Below are 18,155 nucleotides of genomic sequence, written 5' to 3'. Positions count from 1 at the left end.
TGTACTATGCTCTAGGTATGTACACACTATACCCACAGCAAATTTTGCAGTAAGTGACTAAAAACATCGTAGTTAATAAGTGATATTCCTACTTACTAAAGATACACCGGATGACTATCACTCTTCCTTTTACCATGTTATTAATTGCCTTATTAGGAATGCAAATCAATGTCCACTATGTAAAATGGAAAACACAAAAATCAATGCATGTCCTGTTATGTATGGTTTAGATTCAGATTTTTTTCCAAGTGTCGCAGGTTCAAATTAAATGTTGAATAGTAAAAAAAAACTTTAAGTGCTCACTTTAAGTCAATTATGGTTTGATTCTGTAGATTTTTTATATTTACTTTTAATGTATCAATATAAAAATACAGACCAGAATTAAAAGAGTAGTTTTGTAAAATAGACTTTAACTCTAATTAAAAACACAAAGTAAACCATTCAAAAGTAAAGCCAAAGGAAGTCAAGAGTTAGGTTGCAAAAATACATTAGGATGCCTTTTTTTTTCTCCTCATTTATTATTTCAGCCATTTCAGAGACCATGTCCAGAATTCTAAAGCTGCTTTCTTTTCTCCACTTATATATCAGGATCAAAGTCACTCTTATGTCCAGTTACATGCTTACAGTTGCTGAAAAACTGCTTTTATTTCTCTTATGTAGTCCCTGGGACTTTTTGCAGTTGCAAGTGGTATGTTGTAAGTTCTTTTCATTTTCTTTGATACAGTTTTTTATCACTAGAAGTCACCTGGGATTAGAACCCCTTTCAGATCACCCATAATCAAAGAGGAAATGATGTTAAAATTCAGTATTTCAGACCGTCAGCTTTCAGCTAACTAATTGGTTACAGAGGTCATCTCCTGCTACAGCATGCAGGTTTATCACTGCAGTCATCAAAAAGGCAGCCTCTGGTAGTTCCATTTATTTCACTAACAAAATACAGAAGAATCATTAAAAATAAAAAAATAAAAAAATCAGTGATTTCCATCTTTACCAAGTGTGAGGTTTTATAATTTCAAGTTCTGTAGAATTTTCCGTTGGGTTATTTTATTATTTATGTTCTGTGATTTTTGTAAGAGCTGAAAGAAGTGCCAAAATAGTGCACATTTTCTTATGGTGTCCACTGAACATACAGAGAAGTCAGTAAGCTTTCATATAATGTTTAAATAAAGCATTCCAGTGTTGTGTCTGTAGAGTACCAAAAGGACAGAGGCTCTCACATGTGAGAGCTGAAACCCTGTAAAATGGATCAAATCAAAGATATCTAATCAGCTACATTTAATTTCTTAAAGATAATACTGGAACAGAGCCTTATCTTCTTTGTGCAATCTCCCCAAGCACAACTTCTGGATTTCAGTAGAAATATATTTCTTTTTCTTAGCTAGCTTTAAAGAGAATTTTACTTTGGGTGTTTTATCAAGTGTATAGCATACACCTCCTTCCATTTTGTCAAATCAATGTCCTTGAATTTTTGTATAAGCTTTGCTGAAAATCAATTGCTAAGCAAATTGCACATAAATCTATAAATTATAAAAGTGTGTACGTGTGTTTTGCATGTATGTACTTATTTTATACTTAAATACGATAGACAGCTCTTAAACCTTAACAATACCTAATTTGTGAGCTAAACATGTTATGACTTGAACAGAAGTTGATGTAGAAGAGTGAGTATCATGCCCCACATCCTTTTTAATCTCACTTTCCCACTGCTAATTTGGGTGGTGTTAAAGAGAGAAACTGGGAAAAGGCCAGAAGAGAAAAAAAAGAAATTATTAAGTCTCTGTGTATTATACGATCATTTATGGCAGAAAATCATGAAGGATGTCTGCACCAGAAATATGGAATATATTCTACATATACAATGCCTGAGCTTTATCTATAGCAGTATCATCTAACAACTTATGAAGCATAGATTTTAACCAAGGTTTTCTGAATATAAACATTTCACTGTTTTTGTTGTTGTTGTTGTTGTTGTTGTTTTTTAAATTATATTAGGTTAATAAAATTATCAGTATCACAGTCAAAAGAGCAAACTCAGTGGCAGATCTTGGTGGATATTTTATGAAGACCTGAATAAAGGATCAATCACCAAATCCAGCAGGAATGAAAATAGATAACTGCTCTTTACTGAATAGTTAAACAAAAGTACATCTACTATTTAAACATGACTAGCAGCCTTCACATGAACATGGGAGCTGTTTTTCTCACACTTGAGAATTGACAGCAGCTGTTCCTTTGGATCATTTTTTTGGAGATGACAGCTGGATTGCATCTTCCTCCCTTTCTCCTTCATCCCTTCATGTACCATTTTCATTTCCCTTTTACTTACTTTTCTGATAGCTGAGTGCATACTGATGTAATGCCTACTTCACATATTAGTTTTTCAGTAGAAGAAAAGCTGTTGTACATTACTGTTTATTTTACTAGAGTAGTCTGTAACCACAGACTATTCTGTGCTCCCATTATACAAGAGTACCCTCATTGCTAGCAGAAATATATGAAGACAAAAAAATTTTAATTCCATTGAGATTGGAAGAAATTCCACTGGGAACTATACTGCACATAGGGACCAACCAGATTTTCAAAGGCTTTACATTAGCACAGCTCCATTCACTTCAGTAGAGTCACTCTGGACTCCCAACTGCAAGAGGAAAACTATCTCACTTCTTTATAATCTCAGTTCCAAAAAATTAGCATTCAGGCTATATGTATAAGCTGTTGAACGTACTGCAACACAACCCTTTTATTTCATGGACTATAAAGCATATGAAATACAGGCATCCACAAGCTATGAAGCAAAAGCTCATAAAAATGCCACGAAATACGTAATTATCCAGTAGGATGAGTCTTCAAACTATGCCTGGAAGGAACTGAACTGGTGTATTTAGTTGAAAAGCCGAAGTCTTCACAGATCATACCAATAGTAGGCAAAAATGGAGAGGTACATGAAATTCAAAATGAGCAGATCTCTCTGAATTTAATGAAGCAAATACACTCAAATAATTCCATGCAACTGTCTAAGAGAAAAATAGCTATCTTGAAACTTTCTGCTGGGTGCCAATAATTCCATAAACAATGTATTTAATTAAGGAAAATTACCGTAACAAACGTCCAATAATTGGTAGTTGTCACTTCTAGCAAACCATGATTTCTTCCCTAGTGCCAACCACAAATATTACTTGAAGGATTCAAGTACACTGAACAATGAACGGTAAGATGATTTCCTTTTGTGATGGAAATTAGATTTATTATCATGCTGTTTTCCAAGAGCAAAAGATACTTACTAAACTTTAATCTCTGCACACCACCAAGACCTCTGGTTTTAGTGGTTTTTTTTATTACTTTCCAGATTGGAAAAAGCTAGTGAAGAACTATTTGAGTGATTTCAACCCCCAAAACAATTTCTGCCTCTCTTCTCTTTTACTCACTTACATACTCTCCATCTGTCCTGTCAACTGAATAGATCTCAAAGACACAATTGTGTAGAACTGTCAGAATCTATCTTTGCATTATTACCTATTTCTAACTTCCACTTTAAAATAAGTACCAGACAAACTTCTCTGACGCTGCATTATTCTGTTAACATTTCCCTTTATATCTCACACCAAAGAAAACTCTGGTTCAACTGGAAGTAGCGTATCAATGTTTCATAGAACTTTTACGTAAAGTTTTCATGTTTCCTTCATAGTTTCAGAGCTGATCCTGCAGGCTCATCTAATTACAGACATATAAAGCACAATTGATAAAAGCTCCATAATACCTGATTGCATTTGACTGACAGAAACCAAAAGACTTTTCAACCTTTAACAAATGATGTGATTTCTACAGCTGAGTAGCAGGTATTCAGTTTCCTGTTTTCTTTTATTATAGCAACGAGTAAGCCAGAATATCTGTATGGAGCAGAAAGTTCACAGTTACCTTTGAGTGTAATACAGTGAAAACTTACTGTAAGAAATAAGTTCTAGCAAGAGAGGATAAAGTTTACTCACATGAGATGTCCCATGAGAAAATTTAATATTACTGAAATTAATAACTCAAAGAGTATAGTCCATTATAAAATGTGAAGTTTTCTATGTACGTATACCTTATAAATAAATACAGAATTCCCCATCTGTCCAAGTCCTTGTACAGCTTGTCTCTAATGCATGAGTCTTATGCGTAAAAAATAATTTTAACTAGATTGTTTTTCTTACAAATATTCTCACCTGCATGTTGTACTAGAGTCTTTCAACTCCAGAAATGACGTACTAAAGCAAGTGCTTAATATGGCCAAGTACCTGCCTTGTTGTCTTACCTCCAGATTTTTATTGTACTGTCAGTGGCACTGCTAGTTGTTAGAGAAATATGGTTTTGATAGTAGAGAAGATAATAGGAAGAAAGAAAGACTGATCTAAAATCCACTGAAACCAGAAAAAACAAAAACAACAACAACAACAACAAAAAAAAAAAAACCAAATTTACAGTTCTAATTAATCTAGACCGGATAGAACAGGAATTCAAAACACAGCCAATATTACATGTAACTCACCCTGCCAATGCCTGACACTGAATTTCATTCAGTGAGACAGCTAAAACCTGAACCGTATTCATTTTTGAGGAACGTACACGCATGACCACATATGTACATTGGCACAGCCAATCTCAGTCTAAGTGTCCTCCCTTCAAAAGAAAGTGCATGCATCTTCTGGATTAACTGCAATCACAGATGCAAAATAAAATAACCCGGCACATCATGTCGCTCCACTTCCTGTCCAATGGAGCATAATCGGATTTGCAGTATTTTAAACTACATCCTGATTGGATTACTAATGAAGGCTGGCAATTCTGAGGAGTTTACCAGTTGCTGACAGTTTCTGTGAAGCAGCTGGGCAACTACTTTTAAATTGAGAAAGACTGTAAAATATATTTACAGCTAAATGCCTTTCTTCAAAGATGGGCCAGATGGTCCCATAGAAATTGGAAAATGAAGGAAGCATTAATGAATCATCCAAGAAACCAGAAATCTTTCAGTGGGTGGTTCAGTCCATTAAAAAGAAAAATCACCCCAAACCCAACACCACCCAACTCTTCATAAAGTGCTGTTTTGCTTACTGTAATTTAAATGCACTTATAGGCATATTGTATTTCTAAATAATCAAAGTGATGCGTAATTTTATAATACATGAAGTTTGCTTTTGTCATGTTAATAGCATATTCCATTACCAGATGAGATTCAAAGCTGAATGTATTCTATGAAAAGTCTGAACCAGAACCTTTTAGCATATGCACAGCAATCCTTAGTGACAGGGAATTCTGAAAGCAAGAGAGATATTCAAATAAAGAAACTTTTCTGGGAAGAGTTCTGCGCTCACTGGAAACTCTCTTAGATGGTAACTAACACTTGTGAGTTGCCAGTAAGATGAAAGCAAAAGAAGACTCAAACTCACACTCAATTGAATGTGCAGGGGAAATGTCTCATGTTTATGTGTACATACCAAGCTGTAACGCACATCTGATTTCTTAAGGGATCATATTCTACAGACAGTTTTCAAGAATTTATCCTTCTGACAGCAAAGCGAAATCACCATTGGCTACTACACAGCTAATAAGATTTTGTTAACCTCTCTTACAAATTTTACAGCCTATCTTTTTTCTTCTTCAGGGCAAAATATAATTCTTCTGTCAATTTGTTACACTGCCATTTAACTATCTTGAAAAAAGAAATATCACCATTGAATTGGGTATGAGTTGCACAACTTTCACAGAATAAGCTAATGAAATGCACAATTAGCCTTGACATTACCGAAGCGCTTGATGCTTTCCTAAGTTAAGCATTAATGATCAAGCTCTCTCCTGTTATTAAATGTAGTAAAAACAAACAAACCATTCCTATCCCTGCAGATTACAGGATGAAAGGGTACCACTTCAAAAATTTTAAATGGAGGCTGTGCTGTTTAAATGACGTGATTTTTCACACCTGTTTGAGTTACAGATAGTTTAAACTTGAAGTATTGAAAAGAGATTGATCTTTTGCTTTATATGTATGGGAAAAGGTTGCAGCAGTGTTTCATTTGTACAGTGTTTCGATTTGCAGCTTCTGATTATGCGTCAAATGAGTTTCTGAGCTGAATATAGCCTTTAGGTCACTGCTGACACTACTCTTTCCTGATACCTGTGCAAGAAGGATTGTTCAGTCCTACTTAGTTCTGACAGAAGAGTTCTAACAATTGATGTTAATATTTCCATCAGTACATATCTGGAAAACATGTGCTTTGTTGCATTGTTATGACTGTTACTACCATCTACAACTGAAATAGTTCAATGTTGATTTGAAATAACCATAAACTCACTGCTTGTCTATTGTCCCTTACACTGGCAGCTGCTAGGTGCCAAAGGGAAATACTATTTTTTAAATGTGTTTTACATCAACCAGTTAATTATAAGGGCAAAATAAGACCTGAATACCATATTAACTTTGCTATTTTTATTCAAACTATAGATAAGTGCTTTGGAATGTGTGCTGCATGTTCTTACTAGAAGACACATCACAGAATCATAGAATCGCTAAGGTAGGAAAAGATCTCTAAGATCATTCAGTCCAACCATCCACCTACCACCAATGTCTCCCACTAACCATGTCCTTCAGTACAACATCTCTGCATTTCTTGAACATCTCCAGGGAGGGTGACTCCACCCCCTCCCTAGGCAGCTCACTTCAGTGCCTGACCACTCTCAGAGAAGAAGTATTTCCTAATATCCAACATTTTTCACTCTTGTTTGGGTATTTAATGTTTTGGTACATAAGTTATCTCTCATAGACTCTGTATTTTTATTTTTTAATTTTAGCTCAGTAACAGCATTTACTGAAGGTACTATTCATTAAATATAGTGTCTTCTTCAATAATGCTAAAGAAACTAATATTAATCAGTTGATACTGTTACAGCTAAAGAAAAGGAAAAAGACAATAGCTGAAAAAAGCAATAGCTGAGATTCCCTAGAAACTCAGTTGATGAGAAATTTTATTTTCAGACTGTTGAATTGAAAAATGGAACTTTGCTAATGATGAAATTTTTTTTTGCAGGATTGACAGGAACCACATGATGGATATCTCAGGAGGAGGAGATTGCAAAAGTTCTTTATCAATAAGGCAAGCTTAACCCGTAGTCAATATTCTGCTTGCATTGATTCTATCTGTATTATGGAAAACCAAAATTCACAGTCCATATTTCGAACACTTTCTGAAATGACTTAGCCTTGGAATATTTTCAAGATTATTTTCATTATATTCATTTTTTTCTCCAAGTTGTTTATGTTTTTCTTTCTCTCGAGTTGCCAGCCATCATCTCGAGAGTCTAGATTTGCTACTTGAAATATGCAGCATATGAAATGTGAAAACGGTGTGTCATATTGCATCCTAATTAGAAATGGTGAGTTCTGAAGAAAAACATCCTATGCACAATCATTTATTTCAGTTTTGAAATTAACTTAGACTGATTGTACCCTTTGTGCTCCCTTTCCATTAATATTCCAGCAAATGAATTTACTAGCAGGCATAAGCGCATAAACAGCTAAGTTTAAATGAACATTGCTGAGACTTACACCAAGCAAAATTAAAACTTAAGATGACAGCATCTGATTTTTTTCACCTGATCACAGGTCCAGAGCATCATGGTACAGCCTTTGTGCCTGCAGGTGATACCTAAGCTGTCAAAAAGCGAGCTCTCCCCTGAGGTCAGGCTGAGCTGCTGCCAGGGCTGGGACGGCAACATTGATTTCAGTGCCTTTAGGGCTTAAATTCTTCTCACTTCAGGGAATCTCAGAGGACACAGAACAACTTTGTACCTATATTTTATCTGGAGAGTGATTATCCTAAGACATTAAATGAGTGTTATATTTAAGTGAACCACACAGAAGTCTGTCTCATGTCCATCATTCTTATAGGCGATGGTGGGCAAAGGGACTGCTCGGCACCTCTGCGACTTCGGGAAGTTAAAGATGTTTATGCAGCATTTATTGAGTTAGGAGAACAAAGAGCTCCACAGAACATGCAGCCTAAAGTTTCTTTCTACGGGTGAGAAGAGGCATTACTCTGAAGAGGGTCTAGATTTTAATTGGGGGGCAACAGCAGCCTAAAGCCTGCTAGCTCACCTGGGAGGATGCCCCTCAGGCAACACAGACAAGAAGCTGACCTTGCCTGGGTTAGTGCTGCCCTGGGCTGGCATTGTTTTTCTTTTTTCTTTTTATTTTTTCCTTCTTTCCTTGCTTTCACCCTTTTAAATTAATGCTTAGCTCCTAGTGCTGTACACCATGTTTTGCAAAATAAGGTAAACAAACTGTTTCTGCGCCTTAAAATGCAGAATGAATGTAGCTTCCATTTAGGTCAAATGGAGCTTTACCCTCAATGACCTGAGAAAATTAGATCTGATGAAATCCTGCCTAACTTATTTTTTATAAATTAAGAATGAAACACAAATATATAATTAGTTGATACATGTTAAGGTATATAATTCGAATGAGAATGGCATACTTGTGGGAGCCAATGACAAGTGTAGTCATTCACATTTCAATAAAAATATATTTATTGCCTGTAATTAGCTCACTTAATCACTGTTGGATACATTAAAATTGTCCTTTATTTTAAAGCAAGTTATTATTCATTGAAATTCAAAGGGAATTGAGCAGCAAACAGTATCTAGTGTGATTTGCCTCATAATTAATACACTTATTCATTGTGAAATACAGTTATATTGGCCATTATTTTTAACTAAAGCATAATATTCTGAATTTTAAAGGCATTGGGCTATTACCCAGAACAAAATATTTCTAGTGGATAGAAGTGACATTTAACATTGGTGGTATAAGTACCTGCCCTGGGTAAATAAGGAAAATAATTTTTGAACAAAGTACACATTTATATGAGAGCAGGAAATCATAAATACATTTTATACCCAACAATCCTCAAAATATTCTCACTGCACTTAGGTAAAGGGTATGGATGCATAAAGAAAATTCATCTCAACAAGATGCTTTTAGGCACAGTGAAATCTTGCCTCTTCTCTTAACCCAATGCTTGCCCTCCTTTCCCCAGTGGAGTTTCTGTTTTGTAATACCACTGCAAAACACTTCTGAGCTTATGCCCTATGTTGTTATTGCTTTACTTCTAGTTTGCTTGCCCATTATTCTTTTGTTTGTTTGCTTTCCTTTCCTCTCCTGTTTCTGCCTCATATATTCTTCTAGACTCAACTACCTTCTCCTTCACTTTCCCTCCTAGTTTAATCTCTCCTCACTTCCACGCTCTCCTCTGCAAGGTTGACCATTGGCCCTGCTTCCTGCTCACAGCCCCTACCTTCTGATCTCACACACTCACGAATGGAGCTGGACAGCCCAGCAGTGACAGGTCTCAGCCACTGCAATGCCACCTGCGTGATGGGAACTGCAAGTCCTTTGGCTCCCAGACCGGTGCCTTTTTCTCCCTTACCACTAAGACCCGGCTTTCTTCTAATCCCTTCCTAAACACAGAGCCCTGGTGCTAGAGGAGCCGGCTGGAGGTCAGGAATCCTCCTGGCAGTACAGCCCAACTCTGCTAGCCCCAGGATTGCTGCTGCCACCAGCCTGACCTTTGGGGAATGTGGACTCACCAGGCAGAGACCTGTCCCTTCCACCTCGCAGCATTAAACCTGTGAGAGTCTGCATTGCCTGGGGAGCATTCTGCAAGGATTTTCTGGTGATTCACAAAATGGAAGTAAGCTGAAGAGCCATTGCCTAGAGAATATAATATATACAAGTATTGTCACTTACAGTATTTAGGAAAGAAACGTTCTTGCATGCAGCACCTTAATGAGGTTGACACTTGTGCAGTGAAGCAGAACACACAGTAGTGAGAGGATTACTACCATTGCAGTCTATCCCAGACACTTTCCCATACTTTCTGGAATGAAAAGATCACTAAATCTGCAACTTTCATATCTTCTGAGATGAAAGAATCTCAGCTGGCTTGCCCACTCTCACACTGATTAAAAACTAATGTGCTTCTAATGCGTTCTCTGGTCACAACAGCATTGTTTGAATAATTTACTCCACCTTTACAGCACAGATAGAGATACAGCCTCAAAGAAATTGATTTCTTTAATACATAAAAACAATATAAATAGTATTATTAAAATTCTGAAGGCGAGGCAGTTTTCAGAATAAAGAATGCTCTGTTATAGCATTTTTTCATAAGGCTGTCTCTCACATTTACCCCAGGTCCATGGGTTTTTGTTGCTCATCTGCCACAGAGATGTCAGGGCAGCTCTCCACAGGAAGGTGACACTACCGAAGATATTTAACACCCCAAACTCATCTAAAAGGAAGGACAGAAGGCTTTGTTTCACTACCTTGGGTCCTACTAACATAGGGCAGTTAAAGGAAAAATGTACAGCTGTTGTCCAGCAGCTATTCTACAGAGAACAAAGGACTACTGAGCTGTTGATCCAGCGCTGTTGAGGGAATCAACTTCACAAAACACCTGAGGGCCCAGAAGAGCTTCCCACTGCAGTGAGTAATACATCATCAGCCTTTTTTATCTGTATCTGACTACCTGGACAAGGTAAGCTCAGCAAGGCAAAGCCCATTGCTCCCCTAGATGAGCAGGGAAAGCTGTACTGCTGCTTATTTGGGTCTGCTGGCTACCAGCACAGGTATTTTTAATCTGCAATTTATTTCTGTCTGTCAAAGGTGAAAAGCATTAAGCAGTTAATTATTTGAAGTGATCTAAGAAACAGATGGAAGCCAGAGACACTTCAAAAAGTAGCCGATTATTATTAATTCATGTGGTATTCATTAGTGTGTCATTAATGATGCTGCTTTCATTTGATATAGAATGCAATATTACTGGAATTTCTCAGTAATTTAAAGTCAGTTTAAGAGTATTTATTGAAGTCTGAGAATAGTGCAGATGATTTTAAGCCAACAATTAACACCCGATGCTATGTCAGGGGTGTCTCATGCTTCTGTACCCTTCCTCAGTGCACACCAACAAAAGATGATTCTAGCCAGGATCTGACAAATTATCTCCCTCCGTACCCCAGCAGTACTACTAAATATTATATTGCTCACCAAACTGTTGGTCTATAAAGATTATATCAGGAAACACCTTTCTATTTCAGTCCATAAAACTTGTGGATGCTGATATCTAACTCGTCAAAAAATTCCCTGGGTAAGCAAGTGATGATCCCAAGGAGATCCTTTGGATGCAGGTGTCTACAATAAAGGACCTATTAGACTACTGCACTGTGCAGTGTCATTACTGAGTTCACACCTGAGACTTTTGTGAGATTTTTATACACCCTTTACATGTTGAAGCCATTTTAACAATTCACTCCTTCACAGTCCCACAGACAGTTGTTTACTGCACGAATTACAAGGGATGCTTCAAAAGTACTGCCTCCTTTTTAATTATGTTTGCCCACAACATCAGAATCAGATCTTTGGTTATATGGCAGTGGACGTTGAACCTGTGACATGTAGTGTTATGGAACTGAGAAACAGTGTTATTGTCCTCATTGTACCTTGTAGTTTCTATGGAAATAAATAAGAGGCATTACTATTGGAGCAAACTATATACATTCCCATCAATATTTTCTGCTTAAGAAGTTGAAGTTCAGAAACTCAGTAACAGCATCCAGATTTTTGAATCTAAAGGGAGCACATATTACAGTTCCCAGAAGAGCCTTAAAAATTACAGAAATGAAGCTTTTCTTTAAACAAAGGAGTTCTGCAGACAATTTCCTACTCTCTGGTCTGATGCTGTGAGATACGCCATATCTAAACCCAAGTATCATTTTAGAGCTTGCACTATCTCCTGGAATCAGGTTATTGCTGATTTTTCTAAGCAGGCAATTATCTGCAAAAAACACCCATGTCTTTGGAGACTGATTGTTGTCCGCAGGTCTTCTGGGACCACTTGACTCTCCAGCAAATCTTTCAGATATTTCCATCTTTGAACAAAAGCTGTGGACTTTGCCCAGCTTGTCATTTTAAACTCTCAATACCTCAGGTTAGCTACTGAAGAGAATATCGGGCACTGATGCAATCACCATTGTTGTTTGGTCTCTCTGCCTCACAGATCAGGCTCAGTGGTGCCTCAATGACTGATTATAAGGGAAAAAGATAGATAAAGAGCTCCTGCATGACAGAAGGACCTACTATTACACATTGCATTTCTCTGTGTGAGCTTGAGGATGTATATAATAACATGCAGACCAGTTCAAGCAAATCAGCCGCTACAAACCAGAAGACAGATTCACTTGCATTGATTTAATACGGAAATATTAAAATCAACTAAAATAAACTCCATCCACATAGCACAAACAAGGTAAACAAGTAATGATAACATCTGATCTGGAGACAGTCCGCAGAACCATAAAACAACCATAGAATCATTAAGGATGAGAAAGACTTTGAACACCATTTAGTCCAACTGTCAGCCCATCCCCACTAATTATGTTTCTCAGTGCCACATCTCCAAGTTTCTTGAACACCTCCAGGGATGGTGACTCCGTCACCTCCCTGGGCAGCCTGTTCCAATGCATTACCAGTCTTTCTGAAAATAAATAATTAAATAAAAATCCTGATATCCTATATTAGTCTACTGGTAGTGTTGGAGAGGACAAATTCTCACTGCCTGTTTCTCTAGGTTGAGGAGCTAAAGATACAAGTGTGCCAGCTGTTCCTACTGAGCAAGGGTTCAATGAATGTGCACCCTCTGAGTGACTCCAGACAAGAGCAGAAACTAGGAGCAGCCAGGCACTTTGGGACTTCTCCCACCCTGTCCCCCCTACAGCCACATATGCTGCCTGCGCACACAGAGAACAGGTAGCTCTGGAAAAGCTGCCACTCTGTAAGCTTTGAGGCAGTTCATAATTCTGCCATTTATTCAATGTATGAGTACTTCACTTTCCCTGGGAAAGCAACAAACTGAATTAGAAACATTAAGAGAGAGGTGCTGCACTATGGGAGACTGCTGATTTATTGAAAATAATAAGCTTCTAAATCTTCAAACAGACCCCATAATGCTCCTCTTGGACCTTGTCCTTGCCAAAGAAATCACAGAGATTTCTGCATACATCTCACAGATACTCACACTAGAATAAAATGCTCTTCACAGTCTCCCCACATTTTTCAACTGATCAAGAAGAGCAAAAGTAACCAAGTCCAGGAGACATCATTCCTGTTGCATTTCTAGTTTATCCAAAACTAGGATTCCTGGTAATTACACAAGTCCATTATATGCATATTAAAAGTGTTTAGGCACATGACAATAAGTCCTCACTTTCTGTGATCCTCATACTGAATTGATAACAACTGATTGATTACAAACAATTGATTACAAACACCATGGTTTTTTTTTTTGTTTTTTTGTTTTTTTTTTTTTCTTTTTCTTGGTTATCCCAGATCACCAGTGGATCTGGGTGAAAATTGTCAGAAACCTTTATTTCTGGATAGCTATTTTCTGGCTACTAAAATGGCAGGATCAACAAAAGCTTTCACAAAAACTATTTCAAGCCCAAAGTGGAGTTTCTGAGCTGGGAGTAGAGGTAGACAGAGACCTACAAAGCACATAAATAAATCTGGGGAGATGAGGAAAGCTTACATTCAAATCAGACTGAACAAAAATGATTTATGGAAGTGAATTAAGCAGTTTATTTTTTTGAGTCTACTGGTAGCTTTAGGAGACAAGGGTCTTCCAGTTAAAATCTGCTGCATGAACTTGCAAATCTTAAGATCAAACATTCTTCTAGGTGTTCCAGAAAGGTTTAGAGAGAAAATACTTTTTTTCATCCCAATCATAAAGTAAAATATCTAACAGGAATATGATACGACACATGCAAAACCATCAGTACTGCTCTTATTCAAGCTTATTTTCATTTCCGTTCTCAGAGACCGCAGAGTTGCATCAATGGAAGAGTGGACCTGATACTTCTCCCAGAGATCCTCCTATTGAATTTTAACCGAGATACAAATAAACATGGGGAGTGTGGGGGGAAGTAGTGAAACGGGAACATAAACAGAAGATAGGCAGAAACTGTAATAGAGATAAGAATAGATGGTCATAGACTAAGATATTGCATAATTTAATGGCTTTCTTGAAATGCTGAATTCCTTTTGGGACAGATCAAGTATCTGCATAATAACTTTCTGTGATGCTGGAAGTGACAAGCACCTTAAAATATGTATAGAATATTAGAGGAATGATGAAAAAGTATGAAAAATGTAACCCTGCCGACTATGCCCCAGTGGTTTTTTTATTTATTTGAAGCAGACTGTATCTGACTGAATTCTTACTGTCTGAAGGCAAAAGGAATGGTCCCACCTTGATCGCATTTCACTTTTAGTACCACTAGATCTAGGTAGCCTAAATCTTAAGGCTTCACAAACATTTCAAATTGTACATATTACCTGTGGTACAGTTCATAAAGCACAGAAATCACTGGCAGTGTGAGAAAGTATTTCAGATTTTTTTTCTGTGACACAAATATGGTGCAGTACTTAACCAAGATTAAGGACAAAGCATGTGGTTAGGTGTTTACTAGTCAGCCTTGCTGTTCCAAATGCTTGCCTTATCTATATAAACCTTTTTTTCCTTGAAACAGTTAATAGTTTATCGTTTCCTCCTATGAATAAATCACTAGACTGCATCTATAAAATGGTATGGCACAAAATCTAACTCTCAAGCCATATGAGCACCTACAGTATTCTGTCCAACAGATAACAAAGCTTTAAAAGTTAAGGCGTCAATCAAATCTGGATCAGTCTTTCAGACACAGTTCAAGTCATGTCTCTTTCCCTTCTATTTCCTCTTAAATTGCGCTGCATGGACTGCACAGAACAAGGGCACACCGTTTTGCAAGAGTTCAAAAAAAACCAAACAACTCAGTGGCACCGTCAGTGCTCTGGGAAAATGGTACAACCAAAATTGTTAAGCAGGACCTACACCTGTTGCAATCCAAAGGGATGTTACACATTTGAGTTTTGGATAACATGCTTGAGTACTGCAGAATAGAAGAACCCAAACAGTTCCACATTCTTCCCTCTCTCTCCATAAAAACTGGCAATGCTTTTCATTTCACCTCTCACTCCTCTCCACTGCACATTGCCATTCAGGATCACAGTTTGGCCTTTCATTCCCGCTGCTTTTCGTGTTTTCTTTAGGATAGTTTTTTGAGATCCTTGTGCTGACGCAAAGTTTATTACTGTGACAGAAAGCTGTCTGTAATAACAATACATACAATTTAGCCAACCTATTTAGTTCCCAAAATGGTAAGATGGAATAAAGCCCAACTTGTACCAGTTGAATAGATAAAAAATTTAGAGAAAATAATTAAAAAAAAAAAAAAAAAAGAAAAACCTTGTAGTTTTATCTTCTGGAAGCCTTCTATCTTCCCAGGGTATTCTGGCACTTTAAGTACTCTAGGTTCATTATCATTTAATGTTGTATCACAAATTAGCATGGGGAGTGCTCAACAGGTACCTGCACAAAGAAATACTTGGGATTTTGTATCACTAAGCAAAGTCTATTTATTAGGAAATAAAATATGATCTCACGTAGCATACCGAGTACTGAAATAGACTTTACTGCGATTACATCTGGTCACCTTCAGTTTTAACACTGCATTAACAAGACAAGCAGTGATCTAAAGTCCAATTAGATGCCAAGTTATTCAACTCATTAAGTTTGAATGAAGTAGCACACTGTTCTCCTGCAAAGAGACTGCAGAGGAGTTCATGTAAAGTTAGGGAATAGCTTTTTAGTGTTGGCAGAAACGTCTGGAAATTCAAAATCATAACCTAAAGCTTCTGAAAACATCTGAAGGAACAAAATAAGCAGAAATGTGCTGCATAAGTAGATACGTAAATTCTACCTGAAGCATCTGTGCTTTCCAAGTGTGTGAAATGCTTAATAGCAGAAGCCATTAATTAAGAGACAAATGTTTACTTTACTTTCAGAAGTGCATTCCTTCCCTTGTAACCTGACAAAACACAAACTGATGTGGCAGTACACGAGAGGACTATCCTGTGGACCACATGCACTGACTTCTCCTTTCCTTCCAGCCCCCAACCTCTCCATTTCTCCTATTTCTTTGTGAAAAGTCAGGAGTAAGAATGTGATTCAGACTGTTACAGTAACAAATAACTCCAAAGCATCAGTGGAGTTGCACTGGATCACAGAGGTAAAATCAAAATCTGTTTTTGAGGTATTTGGCCTATACCATATCTTTGCTCACAACAATTACGTTGTCAGTGGGAATAATATCCCAAAGCAGAAGGGTAACAAAACTGTTCACAGGATCTCTTTGGCAACTTTCATCTGCTTTTGGCAAAGGAAGTTCTTTTAACCCGACACTTAAAGCTTTGGAAGAAAATTCTTACTTCCAAGTTTACAGGGTCACATGAACCACTTGGGATTTTTCACTTCCCAGTGTTCCTGCAGAATTATGGTGGGATGAATGCTAGTAGTGGAGCTTCCTCTAAAAAAAAACTATTGTTGGATCAATTCTAATCTTCTAAGTTCCAGACTGAACTTTATATTGCCTAAGAGGGAATACTACCTTGAAGATACTACAAATCTTCCTGCACTGAGTCTTTTAGGTTCCCATCAGTCATGCTGATAGTCTTCCTGCATGCTGTACCATTTCAGTCTTAAGAAATACTTCAAGAAAAGGCTTCCTATTTTATTATTTTATATAATGTGGACCTTAATCAACATCCAAAAAATCCAGCAAATTTGATCATGACCTACCTTTTTATCTTCTTTTTATATTCTTTTTTTCTTCTCAGTGTTTCTGAGGCTGCCCCTCCCTCTTCACAAAACAGCCCTCACGCCTCATGCCTCATGCTTCAGGTGATGGTGAGCCCAAGGTATGAGGGAGCAGATGCTAAGCCTTCACATACATGAAAGGGAATAGATCCCTGGCCCAAACAAACTAAATATCTTCAACAAGAAAAGGTTTTTGACAAAATGGCTGAGACAGAGAAAAGAGATGAAAAATCTTTCCTTTCCACTTCTGAGCTCGGAAGGTAGAGAAGAAAGGAATCACTTCTGGGGAGAAACTAGAGAGCAAACATCTCTGGGGAGCTGCTCAGTCTGCCCTCGACAAAGATGATAGCAGCAGCAAAATTAAATGTTCACCATAGGATTTGTAAGGTCTCACAGTAAGTATTAGTGGATCCTGACTTTGCTGTAATGGCTTTAGATGATTGATCTCAGTCTAAATACTTTCAGATTTATTAGAAACCAAATATTTATTAAACAAGTAAGCTAAAAACTTGTGATTTTCATCATTAGAATGACTAGGAATTTCCATGAAAACGTTTGTGGTTTAGTGTATGTCTGTCCTTAGCAGTTCTTACTGACAATAGAAATGTGTGCTAGAAATAAGCCTGCATAACACATTAGAAATTTCAGTGGTTTTAGAGAATCCTTACAGCATTTTCTGCAGCTCAATATTTCCAGAATATTTTCTATACGCAGTGAACAACAACAAAATACATGGTGCTTACCTGGCTACTATCCAACAATTAGTTCATGCATTATGGGCAAATCCTCAGCTGTTACAATAGACATGTTCCCATTCACAAAAACAGGGCAGCAAGAATTTACAACAGCTTAATGTGACCTCTGCAAACAATTCCCCTGAAAAAGAACTATTTTCATTTGTAAGAAAAGGAACTTTGCCTTTTCATAACCCAAAACTGTGTGTATGAGTAGGTTGGGGCCGTGCAGGGCTCCTCTCCCTGTCCCGCGACCGCTCTCCCGCACACCTCCGGCAGAGCTGCCCTCAGCACTCGCTCCCGTCGTGCCTCAGCTTCCGCCTCACTGCTGCCAGGACAGCAACGGCTGCCACCGAGGTCTGCCACGCCTCCAACAGCCGGCTCCCAACGACCGCTCCCACATGTGGTGGCTCAGCCAACTGCAGATTGGGAGATTGGGAGCCAGGAATGGACGCGGCTGGAGGAGAAAGGTGTTAGGGAGCAGCCAAGGCATCACAAGGCATCAAAAAGCCCTGAAAGGCATCACAAAGCCACCGCCAGGAAGCTTGGGGTTATCACAAGCAGCATCCAGGATGCTAGAGATTATTTGCTACCGTACCAAATGGGAGCTGCAGACATCCCGAAGCCAGACAAAACGGGAACAAAC

At 37.8% G+C, this 18,155-nt stretch overlaps 1 protein-coding gene across 1 annotated transcript in view; it reads right to left on the bottom strand.

Moving 5' to 3' along the window:
- The window catches only part of LOC125686462 (uncharacterized), a 221,273-nt gene that overhangs the window by 190,336 nt on the left and 12,782 nt on the right, over positions 1-18,155 (bottom strand). The window lies entirely within an intron of this gene.

The sequence above is a fragment of the Lagopus muta genome, chromosome W (assembly GCF_023343835.1).
Source record: "Lagopus muta isolate bLagMut1 chromosome W, bLagMut1 primary, whole genome shotgun sequence".
NCBI classification, from domain to species: domain Eukaryota; kingdom Metazoa; phylum Chordata; class Aves; order Galliformes; family Phasianidae; genus Lagopus; species Lagopus muta.
This window is presented reverse-complemented; position numbering and strand designations above follow the sequence as displayed.